This window comes from Crinia signifera, chromosome 3, assembly GCF_055691185.1.
Source record: "Crinia signifera chromosome 3, ASM5569118v1, whole genome shotgun sequence".
Lineage (NCBI taxonomy): Eukaryota > Metazoa > Chordata > Amphibia > Anura > Myobatrachidae > Crinia > Crinia signifera.
This window is the reverse complement of record NC_139219.1, coordinates 309,692,946-309,711,803: the sequence shown is the minus strand read 5'-3', so window position 1 is coordinate 309,711,803 and position 18,858 is coordinate 309,692,946. Positions and strand designations below refer to the sequence as shown.

Below are 18,858 nucleotides of genomic sequence, written 5' to 3'. Positions count from 1 at the left end.
GGGGAGGGTGTTTGATGTCATCTCCTGGCCGGATATGCCTGTATTAGGGGAGGGGGTGTGATGTCATCTCCAGGCCGGATATGCCTGTATTAGGGGAGGGTGCGTGATGTCAGCTCCAGACGGGATATATAAATGAAAAAGAGGGTGTGCCAGCGCTGGCTGTAATCAAATATACCAATACACGGTTCTCAAAAAAAGGTATACAATTTATTAATAACAATAAAACAATATTAAAAAACAACAATTAAAATGATGAGTCGCTCTAGAACCTAAAGTCCATAGTGCACAATTATAAAGATTATCCCGGGGGATATTTAAATAGATTTTGATAGCTGTTAAGCTGATGAAATGATATGAGGAAAGCTGTATATTACCATCCCATTTTGCCTGGTCGATTGGAAGCCAGGATCTGTGACACAGTGTCCTTGGGTTGTCCTATATTTTCAAGGACTCAGGATATCCCAATTGCATGTCCTCTTGGTTTTTGCTGGATAATTAGGGATCAAGCAGTATCCCAGATATTCTTAGGTCCAGAACGATTTTTTGAGGATCATCGATGGGAGAGTGGACACGTCACTTGGTAGATGGAGGGAAGATGGTTCAAAACAGCATTTTTCACAAAAGCTCAACGCGTTTCCCCGGAATCTCCGGCTTCATCAGGAGCAGATATGTTTGTTTGTAGGCTCTAGGCATGGTTTTTATACCTGGTGGTTGATTACCTAGGTGATTTCACCTGTGCGTTCATTAATGTCTAAGAACATTTTAATTCTATGAGAACCGTGTATAAAATATAATAATATTCTAATTTATTCTATATAGGAGGCAATACTTTACATTATGATATATTTTAATAAAGATAAATGCAAAAATCATACAAAAATATAGATGAACTCGTTCGTATGGGTCACATTCTTTTCCAGACGGGATATGCCTGTATTAGGGGAGGGTGTGTGATGTCATCTCCAGGCCGGATATGCCTGTATTAGGGGAGGGTGTGTGATGTCATCTCCAGGCCAGATATGCCCTTTTCCATTGCACCGCAGATTAAGGCCCTTATTCTGATCGGTGCGGATATATCCGCGTGCGTTCGGCCCATGCGCATGTGCAGAGGCGTCTCTGCGCATGTGCGAGCGTGGCGTATGGCCAAATCCCGCATGATATGTGAACACTCCGAACAGGGGGTGGAGAGGGGCGTGAAGGGCTATTTGGGCTCATTACCATATGCATACGCCCCGTGTTTCATGGGAGTTCCCATGAAAACGCTGGGCGTACGTATGGTAATGCGGCCGTGACGCACGTGTAGGGGGCGGACATATGACATCGCCGGATGTCAGCTGCCCGCCCAGATCCCTGCTTTTGCACGGAAAAATGTCCGTGTGGTCTGAGGTTGCAGGTGCTGGTGGAGCACACGGTCCTGCATTCGATGGTCTGCGACCATCGAATGATGGGGGAGGTTCCCTTAGATGGAGGAGGCGTATTCCGTGAAAAATACACGTGCGGTCCGTTCGGACAGCTTCTTACCGCATACGGACGGAGTTGGCGATCCGTATGGAAGGCGGGGTTTCGCACGCACGGTCCTGGCCGCATAATCGGCTCCGGCCGCACCGATCAGAATAAGGGCCTAAGTCTCTTGCTACGATAACTTGTGCCCAGTGTAAAAGTAATTCCATGGTGAGCCAGTTACAAGGGTTTTGGACATGGGTGTGGTATGAGACTCTGACAGTCGGGATCCTGACAGTCATTATCCCGACGTTGGGATCCCGACTGCCCGGAGTCAGACAGCATGGCGAGCGCAAAAAAGCCACCCGGCTGTGGGCGTTTTGACAGTCGGGATCCCGCCGTCGAGTAAATGACTGTCGGGATCCCGACTGTCGGGAACCTGTCCGGCACCCTTTGGACATATAATCGCTCAGCTGCGAATAGATTTGTAGCCATACACATCCATTCGTACAGCGAGCACATTCATTCGCAAGTCGGGATTTCACTCTAGTAGGGTGGCGGCTTAGCCAACCTCCAGCCGCTGTGAATTTGCGGATATGCGATCAGGTGTGAATCGCCCCCATGGGTGAGTTTTGCCAGCCGAAACACTTCTCCATTCCCTTTCCTGATCTCCTGGAATTTCTTTAGCTGTTGATCTATTTGTAAATGTAGTAGTTCCCAGCATCCCATTGCCTTCGCTCAGATTCTTTGCTGTGCAGCCAGAAGACATTGATAAACAGGCTGTGCGGCGATGCAGCTGTATACTAACAAAAGAAACTGTTCTATTTTGAAGCACATTTCCAGGAACAGCGGGTAGGATCCAAGCTTTCACACTTGCAAAAAAACAGACCACATCCCCTGTTTATGTTTGCTCATATTAAGTCAACTTAGAAACTCCAAATCCTTGCCCCCGAGAGCTCACCTGGAGACGTGGTTTTGAATTATAAAGTGGCCGTGCCAAATTTAAATCACTTCCTGATCATTTGCAGCATTGGATGGTGTAAGGTCCCGCACAGCTAGGGCAAAAAATTACAAAAATAAACAATTTAAAATAAATAAATAAATCTCCAAGAGTTGAACTTTTACATTTCGTACCGAAGTCCTTACAGGAAAATCCTTCAAGGAATGTGAATGCGTGTTTGCTTTGGCTGCAATGGGAAATCTCAGTGGCATTTTAAAGTCAGTTGGTACAAGGTTTACAATTCAAAGATGACTTAACTAAGAAGTGGAACGGTGGTACTGCAATGTGGAATCTTCATTGTGTGGTTTAGTGCATTATAATATGTAGATTTGCAATGATTATCTTGTTACATGGTGAAAAATAGTCCACACTTAAAATGAAGGGTACTTGTTTCCTAGCACAGCCACAATTGCGGGCATCGGGTGTAATTTTTAGTGGTCTGCGACGCGACCGACGCGATGCCCCTCGATTTTCCCATTGAAATGCATTGAAAAAAGTCAAAATCGCGTCGGTCGCATCGCAGACGGCTAAAAAAGGCTTAAATGGTCCAGACGCGATACCCCCGATTTACCATAGGAAAGAATGTTAAATGCCTCAATTTACCCACGATGCCCCCGATTTCCCATAGGAAACAATGTTAAATGCCTAAATTTCATCAAATCATCATAGGGAACAATATAAATGGCCCAGAAACCCCCCAAAACACCCCTGAACAGTGAAATGTCCCCCCAAAAGTAGTTTACGCACAACAACAGCACGCATAATATTTCAAATGACCACTCGGCTAGAGTAATGGGTAATGGGTATTACGGAGTTTGCTAAAATGTGTAATAGGCATTACTGTGTATGCTCTAAAGCAGGGCTGGGCAACACCGGCCCTCCAGATGTTAGTGAACTACACATCCCAGGATGCTTTGCATTAGTTTTGCTATGTGGCCATGCTGAAACTGATGCAAGGCATGTTGGGATGTGTAGTTCATCAACATCTGGAGGGCCGGTGTTGCCCAGCCCTGCTCTAAAGTGTAATACCACACCCCTTTTTGTGATACCACGCCTCCTTCCCATGAGACCACGCCCCCTTTTGCCACGCGGCTGCGCCGCGCAAAGTTCCCCCTGCTATTATGTCTAGATCTAGGACCACCTATTACCATAATTCTAGATTCACCTATGGTCAGCCAACCACCCTGTCTTCGTCCCTGAGCCCTCATTCCCTTGCATGAAAGCTGGAATAACAGTAGCAGGATAATCAGGCAGCAGTTGGAAAGGCTGATCAGCAGGTGCAGCAGTAAGGCACAAGTTATACACAGGAGACAGGTACGAGGGACCTGTAGCCTGGAATAGAGAACACAGCTTCTGAGAAAAGACAATTTGTTCAAGGCACTGAAGGCTTGTGGGCGCTCCCTTTATATACCCACAAGTGACTGGTGATTGGATGTCTAGATAAATGACTGCAGCAGGGTCCAGGATTGGATCAAGGAATTGCATTGAGGACAGGTCACCTGAATCATGTGATTGCTATGAAAGCTGTTGATGGATATTCAGCAGTCAGCTGATCCCAGGTGTCATGGTGGCGCCCATGCAGCATGGAGCAAACAGAGAATGCCGTGGAACAAATGGGGGACAACATAGAAGACGTTGGGATGTCCTGCCAGTAGCTGCGGGTACCAGGGATGCAGGCGCCAGCCCTATGGCACAGAATACTCCAGTACGCTGGTAAGATGAACGCAGGTGCGCTGAGATTCATGATACCTGCATTACTGAGGGGCCAGTAGGGGAGACAAGTATGGACAAGACTGAACAGGCCAGGCTGCGGTGCACAGGGTATAAATGCAATATACAGTATGTCTGTATGTCTGTAGTGTACTGCCTCTATTGCATATTGCAAATATTGAGCGGTTTATTTCAGCAGCATTAATTAGAATTGATTTATCATGTGATTTATCTTAGTTTTAAAACTGCCCACTTTACATTTGTCCCCAGTGCCATTTGGTTTAGACAACATGTAAAACTGCATCTGCCGCTGACTGTAAATAAGATCCAGCGCTGTCATTCCAAGTACACATGATGTCATCATTCTCAGCTGCAAAGTTCTCACAGAAGTGTACAACATAGATCACATTGCACTGAGCGCTGTCAACATGGAATTGGAGTTAAATGATGTATGAACGACTTGACTTATAAATGTTTGCTTTCATTAGGGTACAATTTGGAAAGTGGCACAGGTACTTGTGTATTATCACGGCGCCCATCGCATCGCTTACCACTAATTAAGGTATGCGATGGGACCCGATGGCACCCGATTTTCGTACATGCATGGCGAGCGCGTGAGGGGCGGCGGTACGCGTCCTCCGACCTTTTCATACCCCCACTATCCACATCGGCGTGGATTTGATTTTAGATAGTGTGGCGAGCGCAGCGAGCCACCAAGCCCGAAGCGTGGTGAGCGCAGCGAGCCCGGCGAGGGGACGCGGAATACATGTGAAGTAATGCGCATCCCCTCGCGGGCTCGCCACGCTTCGGGCTCGGTGGCTCGCTGCGCTCGCCACACTATCTAGAATCAACTCCACGCCGACGTGGATAGTGGGGTATGAAATGGTCGGAGGACGCGTACCGCCACCCCACGCAAGCTCGCTGCGCTTGCCACGCTTTGGGTTGGCGTTGATAGTGGGAGTGGCGTTACCAATGGGGGTGCATTTAACATAGTAATCACCCATCAGGGTGCCTGTACATTTAAAAATCGGGTTACATCTGATCGCATCACATGCGATCATATACGATCGGGTCGCATGCGATGCGATCAATACGATGCCCTACGACAGAAATCGTGGGCACCGTGCTAATACACAAGTACCGTGGCACATTCTGTGGTTTAAACTATAAAATTCTATGGGGCACATTTATAAATTATCCGGCTGTAGACCTAATAATTATCAGAAAACAAAAGGTTTGCCGAGATGTATTCAGACTTCACGCATGGGGTGCGATCGACATACTTGTACCTATAGTGAGGTGCACAATATTCACCCTGTACCCATTAAGTATACTTAACTCTCCCAAGTCCTGCAACAGTGCCATACTCAGTGCCATCGAGGGTGGGTGTGGGGTGTGGGTTTTACTATTTATCTGACGATGTATTGCTTTTTGTTCTCGATCCTACATTTGGGTGGGGTGTCTTCAAACTGAAATCTACACGGTGGTGTAAAAATAATGCGGCCAGTATTTTCCCTGCACAGAAACAAAATAACTTACACAAATCTATCTCTCTCTGCACATGTTACATCTGCCCCACCTGCAGTGCACATGGTTTTGTCCATTAAAGAAGTTTGTTTCTGCAAACCAACCTGAATCACCCCATAGTGAGGCATCTACATAGGTATAATTGAACGATGTTTGTGGGTGGGTGTGTGTGTGTGTGTGTGTATGTATGTGTGTGTGTGTATGTGTGTATGTGTGTGTGTGTGTATGTGGATGTTCCACAATAACTCTCGAGCGCTTTAACGAATTGTCTTTAAACTTTGCACGCTACCATATCATTTTAAGGAATAATCTAAGTTTGAAGAAGGGTTTCCTCGGACGACCCTGTAAGGGTGCTGTCATCAGGGGCGGATCCAGGAGAAAATGACAGGGGAGGCACCAAGATAGGGGAGGGGGGTGTTCGTGGTGGCAGTGTGCACACTCAGAGAGCAGAGAGAGAGGAGAAGAGCAGAGAGAGAGCGGGAATGGGATTAAAAATAGGCCCTGGCATTGAAAGGCCAAGGCATACCTTGGTGTCAAAATTGAAGGATGTAGTTGTGCATGCGCTCCGGAAAAGGGGGTGTGGCCACTCAAAGGGGGTGTGGCCTTGAGTGTAGTGTACCACACCATATACCACTTCTACACATTATGCAGCAAAATAGTAGACCCCATTATACTTGCCCCTTACACACGATGCCAAACTAATTGAGCCAAAATTCACATAATGCCACACAGATTGAGCCAAATTTCACATAATGCCACATCATTGCCATGAGGGGTTCCATGCTCGTTGCCATGTGGGGTTCCATGCTCGTTGCCATGTGGGGTTCCATGCTCGTTGCCATGTGGTAAATAAAAAAAATTGTCCTGGCCGATGACAGGAGCTGTACATGTGCTGATGGCTCATATGCTGATAGTGGGGACACTTTATACAGCACTGAGGCCACAAAGAAATGTATTACAGTGGGTAGCCCCAACCTCTGGGAACAAGTAATCAGAGCTTGTTCCAGCTTGCATTGAATTCTTGCTAGTGCCTTGCTAGTCAGGGCCATACCAACGGGGGTCTAGTGGGTCATGCACCCCAGGTGCTGGGTTAGGGGGATGTAGCAAGTGATAAGCATGCTTATGCAGAGCCCCCCCACATCTCGCCGCACACCCGCAGCAGTCGCCCTGCCAAAGCTGCTGCACGAGACCTCTCTAGGACCCTCCGTCCAGTCAGTAGCAGATTATGGGACCTTGCCCCCTCTGTCATTTCTGGCGCTCTTTCACAGGACCCACCGCCACAGCCTCCAAGGAACCTGCTAATGGAACCTCTGCAAAACCCACAGCGGATGCCTCCACGGGACCCATCATTGCTGCTGACCAGTGCTCCCTCCATGTGATGCACTGCTTCCCGCCTCTGACTCCATGGAACCCTGGCTTCCACAGTACACTGCCTCCTTCTTTCTCTCTCTGCTCGCGCTCCAGCAGCCAATCAGGAGAGGTGGCTGCCGGACCGCAAGCGTGCTCCGATTGGCTCGCGGACCCGGCAGGCGGCCGCGGCAGTGCGAGATTTAAAATAGCCGGGACACGGGACCTAGTGCTGCTGCAGTGTCCTGACACTGAATACAGTCGGACAGCTCGACTTTCTCTGCCCGGCTGTGAATTCTTTCTGGCGGCGGTGGGCGACAGCTAAAGTAAAAAAAAAATGTGTCTGAAAGTACAGAGATGGGGGGGGGGGGGGGGGGGGGGGGGGGGGGGGGCATATGACCGGTTGCCCCCCCCCATCCCTCCTAAATCCACCAATGGCTGTCATAAGGGTCCATGCTATTTCTCTTGTTTTCATGCATTGTAATATGTCGTTGGAAATCTTATGACTTTCTGCCAGGCCCCTGCAAAAAGGGGCATGGTCAATAGGGCAATAGTCAATGGGGGGGTGTGATCATGCCCCTGAAAAAAAATTGCAGGGGGTGTGGGCTGTGTGTCGGCACACAGGCTGCTGCAGCTGCCTTTCGTTCCCACTCCGCACATGGCACTGAGCAGTGTGTGCTCAGGGGAGGCACAGATAAGGTAGGGAGGGGGGCGGGCAGAGGTGCTGCTTAGCGAGCGGTCCTGAATCAGGGCCTATGATTGATCCATTCTGAAATGCATATTAGCTTAATCCATTGACTTTGTTTTAGCACCAGATAGATTACACACTTTTTGGTGCACATGTTCTAAACCAGGGGTGACCAAACCAGTAATCAAGATCTACCAACAGTCCACGTTTTCCAGCAAGTGTACAGCTGTAGTCATTACTAACTGTCACATTCCCCAGATCACCTAGCTGGTGCACAGCTGTAGTCATTACTAACTGTCACATTCCCCAGATCACCTAGCTGCTGCACAGATGTAGTCATTACTAACTGCCACATTCCCCAGATCACCTAGCTGGTGTACAGCTGTAGTCATTACTAACTGTCACATTCCCCAGATCACCTAGCTGGTGCACAACTGTAGTCATTACTAACTGTCACATTCCCCGGATCACCTAGCTACTGCACAGCTGTAGTCATTACTAACTGTCACATTCCCCAGACCACCTAGCTGGTGCACAGCTGTAGTCATTACTAACTGCCACATTCCCCGGACCACTTAGCTGGTGCACAGCCGTAGTCATTACTAACTGTCACATTCCCCAGACGGGAAAATGGGAGCGCACACCTGGCGATTTATCGCTGGTGCACACTCCAATCACTGGCAATATGGTCGCTCAGCGACCATATTCCCAGCGATTTCAGCGCCTATCGCCCCCATGTGTACACAGCTTTAGACTGTAAAGATGGACCAGATATTCCAGACTTTTACAGACTGTCAGCATCAGTTCTGGGGGCGGGGCCTGATGGAGACACCATCAGTCCTTGCCCCCAGTAATGAAAATCCCACAATAGGCGGGTCTTCAATGAGGGGGTGTGGCTAAATACGAGCAATTTGCATAAAAAAGCCGAAAAGCCACGAATCGCATCAATTTAAAGCTTCTGCCACCAGATACATGAGGGGCAGCAGAGCCGGCCCTAGCCTAAATGACGCCCTAGGCAAGATTTTGGCTGGTGCCCCCTAGCACCGCCACTAGATCCGCCTCTGACCCTGCTCCCCTTTCCCAGCACCATCAACCCTCATCATAGCAGTCATCATTTTGGTGCTCCTACCCGCAATATTTTAAATAGAAACAGTGCACACATTCGGTGCGCAGCCCAAACAGGGGTGTGTTCTTGCTGGGAAGGGGCATGGCCATACAACAGTACCTCCAATTCAAATTATGCCACACAGTAGTGCCACTTTATTCACATTATATCATGCGATAGTGTCCCTTATTCATGTTACATCACACAGTAGTACCACTTTACCTTATATACATTACTCCTCACATTATTCACATTATACCCTTAGAAAAAAATCCTGAGAAAATATTATATTTTAAGCACCTCCATGGCCACAAAGCAGTGTGTGCTGGGCAGAGGAGAAGAGCTGCAGCTGCTGCTGTCACTTAAGGGGAGGGGGCCCTGGGCCCCCACTGGGCCCTTCCATCAGACTTTGGCCTGGGTAATTTGTAACCCATACCCCTTTCTCCCTGCACCCCTGATAATACCACACAGTAATGCCCCTTACACATCACACACATTATTAATGTCCTTATAACAATAATGCCCCTTACACATTATGCCAACCTTTATTAATGCCCTTCATACACATAATGACACACATAATGCCCATTATACATATGTTGCACATTATTAATACCCTTATACACGACACACATAATGCCTGTTACACACGTCACACATTATTAATGCATTTATACATGATACACATAATGCCCCTTACACATATGCCGAACACTATTGCACAACCAACCCACCCACAGACAGCACTCGCACAGCCGCTAACACTGTGAACTCTGCCTCTGCTTGGATACAGATGTTTCCTCATACATCTTGCCTCAATAGGCCATGCAGCTCCTGGCCAGTTCTGCTAACGTTGGGTGCATTTTTTGCTGAAAATTCGTCTTATTTGCATTATGTGACCAGGACACACAAGGAGCTTCCGATGATTAAAATTATATGTGGCATAAATATATTCTGTGTGCGACTGTGGCTGTACCTGCATACGGAATGCTATGTTACAGTGAGTTCCATGAATACACTATTTCATATGCAGACACAGCCTCACTCACACACAGAATATAGGCATGCTGTATATCATTTTAATCAGCAGAAGCGGCTGATGCCCCTAGGCATTTCAAATGCCCTAGGCAATTGCCTAGTTTGCCTATGCCTAAGGCTGGCTCTGAGGGGTGGAAGGGGACTGCCGGAATCCGGGAGGGTTGCCCACCTTTCCGAAGGGCTAGGAGGGGGACCCGTTTTTCAGGATCCTCCCGGCTATTTCGGGAGGGTTGGCAACCCTGGGATATTCCCCCACATAAAATATACGAGGGTGGATCAATAAGTACTTGTGTTTGACGACAGGTGGCATTGCTGAGGAAAGTTGGTATTTACTATCATGTAATACCATCTTTCAAACAACGCAATCTCAAATTTCAGATTGATTCATACTGTAGGTTAGTTTTTGTTTTCCACCACGACAACGCACCAGCTCCCTCATCCATTTGCAGGCCCTGCGTGCGAACACACTCTGCGAAGTGGGGGCGGGTGGCCCGGCAAGGCTGCGAATCAACCAGAATAATCCCCACCGTATATAACATTGCAAAGTTTGCCCTCAGGGAAGGACAGATGCATGTGTGTGTGTGTGTGTGTGTTCCCCGTCATCCGCTGTGATTTCACACTGAATCACTGCATTAGGCAGGAAACGTACAATAGATGGGAGAACAGTTAGAGGAAATGTGAAACAGAGGAGAGCAGAACGTCCCAGTGAATGAGGCCGGTGCTGCGGCTTCTGCTCCAGTCCGACATCCTCTCATGTCAGATGGAAGTTAATAGCTGCACAACTTTCAGCAGATGTGAAAAATGATTCTGCAAACGTACATTATACAAGAAATAGTATCCATCTGCAGGGAAATGACCGAGCGCAATTATTTCAGTAGCTTAGGTTTATCTTCTATAAATAAATGTTCTGTGTAGGGGATTAAATAAACGACTGTATATTATTATACGGACATGGTAGCAGAATAATGGGAGCTTGTAAATGGAATTCTGCAGGCGGGTAGGGATCATAGGATAGGCACACATTAGGTCTACAAGCATTAGGTGCTGACACTGAATGTCAACATGCAGAAAGGTCGACATGCATGAATGTCGACATGACTGAATGTCGTCAGGGGTTAGGTCATCAGGGTCATTATGTAGACGCAAGCATTAGGTCGACATGGGGAAGGTCGACAGTCAAAAGGTCTACATGGGGACATAGTCGACATGTTCACTAAAATGTAAACACGCTACAGTCGGCACACTATTTTATCCTCCCACCACGCATGAAGTACCGCCTGCCGGCACATGTCCGCTCAAAAAAAAGTGAAAAACCCCATGTCAACCTTTTGACTGTCGATCTTCCCCATGTCGACATAATGCTTGTGTCCACCTCATGTCCCTGTGGACCTTTTGATTGAAGATTAATAATAATGTTGTCAAATCACTAAAGCAGACATCGATCAAACCTTCTAATAACTTGGTGTTGCCCATAGCAACCAGTCAGGTTCCAGCTACCATTTCCACGAATGTCCTAGATAAATTATATCTAGATTCTATGAAGATACTCACAAAAGTTAATTCATAGCATAAACCAGGAGAAGGTAAGGCATGAAACTCCAGCTGCTGTGAACTACAGATCCCAGCATGCCCTGGCACAGTTTTGTTGTTAGTGAAGGCTATAAACCTGTATTAGGGCAGCTGGAGTGGTTGAGTGTAAGGGCCTAATTCACATTGGTTCACTAAGCATCAATCGCTGCCCGCCCGGGCACCTTTTTTGTGTCCATGGCGACATAGGTCGACGTGGACACCGTATTCGTGTACAGCTGTGCTCCACTGTGCCTCAATACGTACAGAATACTAATATATTCTCCATGGCCACTTGGATGTAAAGTGTGAAAAAAGTCATTTAGAAAAAAAAAAAATGGGAAAAAAGTTGTCTGCTTCTTGCTTGTGTCGATGAAAAGTATGTTGACCTTTTTCAAGTGTCGACCTGTGGCCTCTAAACCAAGAGAACATTTCATAGAAACCCATAGTGGCTGCTTTTGTGACATACAATTAAGGGACCGCTTCATACATTCTGGGGACGCTTTATTTATTATTTTCCCTAAAATATCGATCATAATGTGAGTGTGAGGTACAGTGTGGATGAATGCAGTCTGTGGAGTGCATTGTCTGTGTGCATGCAGTGAGTGCACATGCGTTCCAGAAGAATCTGCTTTTAAAGGGCTGTTCTTTTGCCGGCCAGTCTCCGCCGGGTCCTAGAGCCCTCCACGTTCTCTGCTTTCGGTTTCCCTGGACGCTATCAGTGAAGCTGGGCCTCTTCCTGGGCCTGCTGCTGCTGGCTGTGTCAGGCTGCAAACAGGAAGTGCTGCTGCAGAGAGGGAGGCACAGACAGAGGTTGCCGCTGCAGAGAAGGAGGCACAGAGCAGCTGAACCAGCATTGTGAGAGGTACTACACAATCATCCGGCATGACGTGTATGTGCATTATTACTGTGTGTTCTGCCCATACATCATAACGGCGGTGGCTGGCAGTCTCAGGCTCATCTGCATTTTGCAGCATGTGTAGCCTGGGGTGATTGCATAATCTTCCTGGCAATGTTACAGTGTCGTGTAGTTCGTGCACATTGTTTCTATTATAGCAGAAGTTATTATTGCTTTGCATACAGCTGTCTTACTGTTATTGCATTATATATTATGTGTGTAGCAAGAAAATCCCCTGCAGTATTTATCACAGGTCGTGTTGCACCTCAGCAGCAGCTCAGTGTAATACTGTGTTATCAGTGTGGTGCTGCTAATGCAATGCTTATATCAGTCTTACCCAATGTCTATGATGTGTGTATGCTAATACATACATGGTAATCCACGACTGAGAGGGCCCGATTCAGGCCTTCTTGCTGGGCTGCAAATGTTCGCAGCCCAGCGATCAGGTAAGCACCGCCAGCATTCTTCGTGAATACGTTCACAGCCGTGCACACAGGGGGGAAACCATTTGCAATTGCTCACCATCGAGGGTTTCCCCCCTGTTGTTCGTTGGGGGAAAAAAGCAAAATTAAACTATTCGTTTAAGCTTGACGTCGATGGTGGGAAACAATCGATGATCATCCCTATTCGGGATTGCGACTTTGCAGCTCGGTGACCGGCTCTGAATCAGGCACTGAGTGTTGATGACCTGCCAAATCTATATAGGTGAAATTTCAATTGCCCATGGTAATTTACCGCGTGGTCATTTTGTTGGCCAGAGGCTCTGAAAAAAATGGCTGATAACCAGCGGTGGCTGCAGCTCTGACCATGTAGTGCCGGGCAAGACCACTTAGCACATACTGTATAAACATACATGTGATCATGTATGTAATAAATGTGCTGGATTGTTCCCCTCAGGGATCAGCAGTGCCCGGTAATCTGCATGCTTCATACACTCCTAAGCCCACCCCTGGCCTCGGGGAAACTAGCCAATGAAAATCTGGTGGCAGGGTTAAGAGTGTGTAAAGCATGCTGATTCCCGGGCACCACGTGGTGCCTGCTGTGTCACAGCTGCCGATCCCTTGGGGAACCATCTGGCGCATTTATTCAATACATGATCACATGTACATTTATATGTGCTATAAAGCTGCAGTGCTGATATGCCCTACATGGTCGGCACTGCTGGCAATAAAAAATTAAAAAAAATTATTTATGCGGCGCCACAAAGGTTCTGCAGCACCTGGCAAAGTACAACTTGCAGTACAAGACAATGAAGGACAAGTTCATGGTATATACAAATTGCTGCATAGTCTTCAGGGTGGCAGAAATCAAGGGTTAGGTGGGTAGGCCATTGTAGGGAGATGGTCCTGCTCGTGTGAGCTTACTTTTTTTTGTTTTTTTCGTGAATCCAGCAGCAAAAAACCCCCAAAAACATAGGTCTGTGAACACATCATGGGTTTTATGTGTTTTGACATGCAAATAGATGTTTTTCAGGTGGAAAAAATGGGGGCTGATTAGCCCCCAAAAATTGTGAAAAACATTAGAGAAAAATTCCTGTTTTTTGCACAATTATATTAAGGGCAATTTAGATTTTAACAAAACAAGGATGCCTCCTTTAGGTGTTTTTTTGGTTCTGCAAAATTAAAAATTTTTTTTTGCTTGCTGCAGATGTAGGTAATATTATAGTCCTTGTCCACCTTCTTTGGTGATACTAGTTGGCACATTCACTGGCCTAGCCCACCCTTCCTGGTGATAGTGTTTGGCACATTCATGGAGCTAGCCCGCCATCTGTGGCACCAGCGAGATCTGAAAGCAATGGCGTATGTGTAACCGGACTCTTCTGATTCACACGTGAACAGTTGTCTGGAAAGCGGACATGGGACTCTTAATAGATAATGGAAAACCCTTTTCTCTTTAGAAATGGACTTTCATCCTTTAGTACCTATAGACAAATAAAAGTCTCATCTTATGCTTGGGAACCACAACACCACAGGATTTGGTCACTTTCAACCAGTTACGACGGATTGGGCTGAGAAACCGGGTGAAAAATGGCCAAATCGCGGGTGTTTGACATCTGATCCGACATGCGGTCACGTGTGTCAGATTGGAGTCAGAGATCGGTACTGCGTGTATGTCCAACTTCCGTCTTGGACAGCCTCCTGGCAGCAGGGGACATATCGCATTTGATCCTGCTGCAAGGAAGCTCTATGGGGGATGTTTAATCCCGGATGGATTTCCGTTAGGTGGAAATATCGTCCATTTCCATCAAGATTAGGTCGAACTGACATTCAACCTTAGCTTTAAATCATTCAACCAACCTTCAACCTTAACTTTAAATCTTGGGTTATTGATGGGTTGCTGCCTATATGACCCAGGTCGATGTGCTGTGGGAAAAGGGAAAGCTCCAAACCTAATAACCAGGTCATTCCACCCTGGATATAAGGGTAAAACCCGGGTGGCCCTGATATAATGGGGGACCCAGGTTTAATGTGAAAGGATCGGACTTCGGATAAATATTCCAGGTCCGACTCGGCTTTGTGATGTGAAAGCAATATTAGTGTCTATCTGTACACTTGAAAGTAGAGATTCCATAAGCCTGAATTATTACAAGTAGGTTACTAGTATTTGACTGCACATGAAGTACAAGGCATAATAACAAGTAGGTCCTTTATATATTTATATAGTGTCAGTTTGGGGTGAGCATTTGGGCTTGGTGCACCTGAGCTGCTCTGGTTGATTCATAGGGTATCCCCACTTAACACTTATGTTTAACAGTTTATATCCCTGTATTTGTTTGCTTTTGTATCCATTCTTGGATAACATTTACAATTTTGCCAGTTTTAATCCGATTCATACAGACCGGGCCGATCTATCAGATCGGATTCATATGCATCAGATCAGATCCTGTGGATCATACATGCAGCACATATGATCTAATGGATCAGACCCATCAGCGGCACATCGCGGGTGCTTTGTAGCATCTGCGATGTATCGCATCTGATCAGGGCCATAGGTATGTGAAGTGGTACCGCACTGCTAGCAAACACCTATATCTGCGGAGCAGGGAAACTAAATCTCCTGCTATTATCGCAGCCTGTTCCCCAGCGGCAGCTCCTCGGGAGTCCACATCCAGTTCCAAATCATGACCCTTATTCTGATGGAGTCAGATGGCTACGTGTTCAGTCGGACGGCCGATGTATTATGTTCGAACGCCGTGCACGTCTGAATACGGAGTGAAGTCCGTACAGAAAACGATTGGTCAAAAAAATCCGAGCAGGGCGTGGAGAGGGGCGTAAAGGGCTGTTTGGGCTCATTACCATATGCGTAAGCCCCGCGTTTCATGGGCGTTCCCATGAAAACGCTGGGCGTACGTATGGTAATCCGGCCGTGACGCACGTGTGGGGGGCGGACAGCTGACATAGCCGGATGCCAGCTGCCCGCCCATATCCCTGCGTTCGCACGGAGAAATGTCCGAGTGGTCTGGAGCACTCGGAGCTGTCTGACCACTCGGTCCATCCTTCGATGGTCGGCGACCATCGGAGGTTCCCACAGATGGGGGAGTTGTTCACATCCACTCGCGGTCTGTTTGCTCGGACAGTGTGAGCGATCCGTAGGTGGGGCTAAAAACACTCGATGGCCGTCCGAAAATACACATGCGTCTGAGTCAATCAGAATAAGGCCCCATATGTAGCCCTCTCGGGAAGCTGGTGGGGGGACACTTCAGAGAAATCCGGTTTGACTTGAAGTTGGACCTGTGTATGGGGGCCTTTACACCTCACTACTATCTTTCCCCTATATACCCATACTTTATAAACACCCTAAGTATTACATATAAGGGATGCCTCTGTTAGAATAGCTGTTGCAGCTACAACTCTACACGGCACATACATGACCTGTGACTTTGGAATGGACTCTGATAAATCTTATCTCTGCTATGTTTGGATATCGTGTTCTTCTTTTTTAGATCAATATAAAAAATGCTCTGTCTCAGCTCCTTTAAAGACAGATCAGTCTATAATCAACGTTAGAAATGATTACAGGTCAGCAATGAAAAAATAGGTAAATTTATATTGTGCCGTTTTCCCTACTTTAGGCTCTTCAGGGTAAATTGACTAAAATGGGATTTCTGTGAAATATAGGATGTTGCTCAAAGCAACCAATCAGCTTATGGCCCTTATTCTGGTCCGTTCGCATGGACCGGATGTCAGCTGCCCACCCACTTCCTCCTGAGCATCCTCACATATATGTTACTTGAGGGTTACTTTTATATACGTGCGCCTGCGCCATCTTTCGATGGTCATCGACTGACTCTGTATGCTAGATGTAGCCACACCTCACTAGTTTTATCCACTAAGGACTTACACCCCCTGACAAAGTCCATAGTGGATGAAAGTAGTTGGGCGTGGCTACATCATTAGCATACAGAGACCATAGCGATCAGCCGGACCCTGTCCCGGAAGCCGGCTATTGCTTTGCATGTGGCATGGTGTTATCAGCTACCAGCTGGGAGAGTCCTGTGGTCCCGGAGACGAAGTGGCTGTTCCTAAATTGGAAAGCTGTTCTTTGGATACTTTCATGTATGTGAGGTTTTACATTTGTGTAATATACACTTACCATATTGCACAATTGTGCGCCTTGTGTGTTCTCTCTCTTTCTGCCACATATTTACAGGTTGAGTATCCCTTATCCAAAATGGTGGAGACTAGAAGCATTGTGGATAAATGATTATTCTGTATTTCAGAATATTTTTATATTTCAATGATGTATGTTAAGGTGCCCGTACACGGTGCGATTTGTACTAAATCGCATCGGATCGCATGTGTGCGTTTTGCATGCAATACGATACGCGGGCAGTACAGCACGTTTGTACTGTGCGATGTGATGTCTGTGGGAGCGCGCATCGCACGCTGCTATCTCAGTGCGTATGGAGGCCTTTAAGGTATCTTGCATTTATGTTGTATAAACACATCAAACACATGTAATACACAGTAATATATTTTATTTGTGCATGAAACAAGGTTTCAAAACATGAATCAAAGTTTGTGTCCTATCTCAGGCACTGACTTTGAATGCCAAGCCATCATTTTCTTGCACATATTTTGTGCCAGTTGCATATCATGTCACCAGTAGTGCCACTTATTGTACATATCATGTCCCTAGTGCCACTTATTGTACATATCATGTCCCCAGTGGTGTTAGTTACTGTACATATGTCCCCAGTATTGCCACTTACTGTACATATGTCCCCAGTGGTGCCACTTACTGTACTTACTTACCGATGCCCGACGTTTCCCCGGCAGCTCAGGCACTTCATTGTGGCCGGGCCCACCCCCTTTAGTGACGCCGCGGCCCGGGCTCGCCCCCTTTAGTGACACCGCAGCCCGGGCTCGCCCCCTTTAGTGATGTCAGCGGGCCCAGTACGCCCCTCTTATGCTGCCCCGTGCATCAGCGCCCAGCCCCATTTAGTTCCTAGAAGGAACACTAGTTACTGTACATATCATGTCCCCAGTAGTGCCAGTTACTGTACATATCATGTCCCCAGTAGTGCCAGTTACTGTACATATCATGTCCCCAGTAGTGCCAGTTACTGTACATATCATGTCCCCAGTAGTGCCAGTTACTGTGCATATCATGTCCCCAGTAGTGCCAGTTACTGTGCATATCATGTCCCCAGTAGTGCCAGATACAGATGTCGACAGTAGTGCCCGTTACATATCATTTCCTTAGTAGTGCTGATAGGTCGCCAGTGTCTAGTGTGACAGTCAATAAGTTGACACCAAAAGGACAAAAGACAGACACAAGCAAACGGTCAACATGGCAATGTTCAACACATGAGAAGTTTTTCATGATTCCCCCCCATCCCCATGTTTGGGGACTTCGTCATAATTCCACGTGGTCTCTGATTTGGAACGGTAAAGTGTGCCAGGCTCAAAGCATGGCGAGTGTACGCACTTTTTGTGGGTTCACAAGCTCAGGTGTGGACAGTGGCACAGAAAAAAAAGAGAAAAACTCATGTATACCTTTTTATATGCGTCGATCTTGATTGTCTTGACCTTTTGTCAATGTCAACATTTTGGTCAATGTCTAACTACTGCATGGTGACTTTTTGGTGACGACCTAGGCACCGTTGATCCCGTGATCCACATGTCTTGCGGATAGTTGGAGGTTTCTGAAGGCTGCGTACATCAGCGCGGCGTATTACATAGGCACAATATGTAGCGACTGCTGCATTCTCCTAAATATAACGTTTCCAATCCCAGACCAGGAGAACGGCGGCCGCCGCGATCAGCTGCAAGATCTGGGCTTCTTGGCAAAGAAATTGGTTTTTAATGAGAAATGGAAAAAATGACTCGTCGTTTCTGTGCAGGTGGAAAAAGGTTAACAAAACTTTCCTGTCAGATCTTGTTATAAAACTGTCCATAGAACTGAGGTAAAATGTACAAGACAGAAAAGAATGACCTAAAAGTAAGTGCTAATAAGGGCTTTCAGTCCCTCGGGTACATGCTGTGTATTACGTTGCTTCTGCCACCATGCGATACAAAGGGCTCTGGAACTTCGGG

General features: G+C 47.0%; 1 protein-coding gene across 2 annotated transcripts in view; it reads left to right on the top strand.

Annotated features, from left to right (window-relative positions):
* The first annotated feature begins 12,077 nt into the window (after positions 1–12,077).
* LDAH (lipid droplet associated hydrolase) overlaps positions 12,078–18,858 on the top strand; it is a 239,718-nt gene continuing 232,937 nt past the window's right edge. Inside the window, exon 1 of one of the 2 annotated variants that reach the window (XM_083178608.1) lies at positions 12,078–12,286. The gene's annotated coding sequence lies outside the window, so the exon portion shown is untranslated. The remainder of the gene's footprint in view (positions 12,287–18,858) is intronic. The other variant, XM_083178607.1, reaches the window with a different exon arrangement.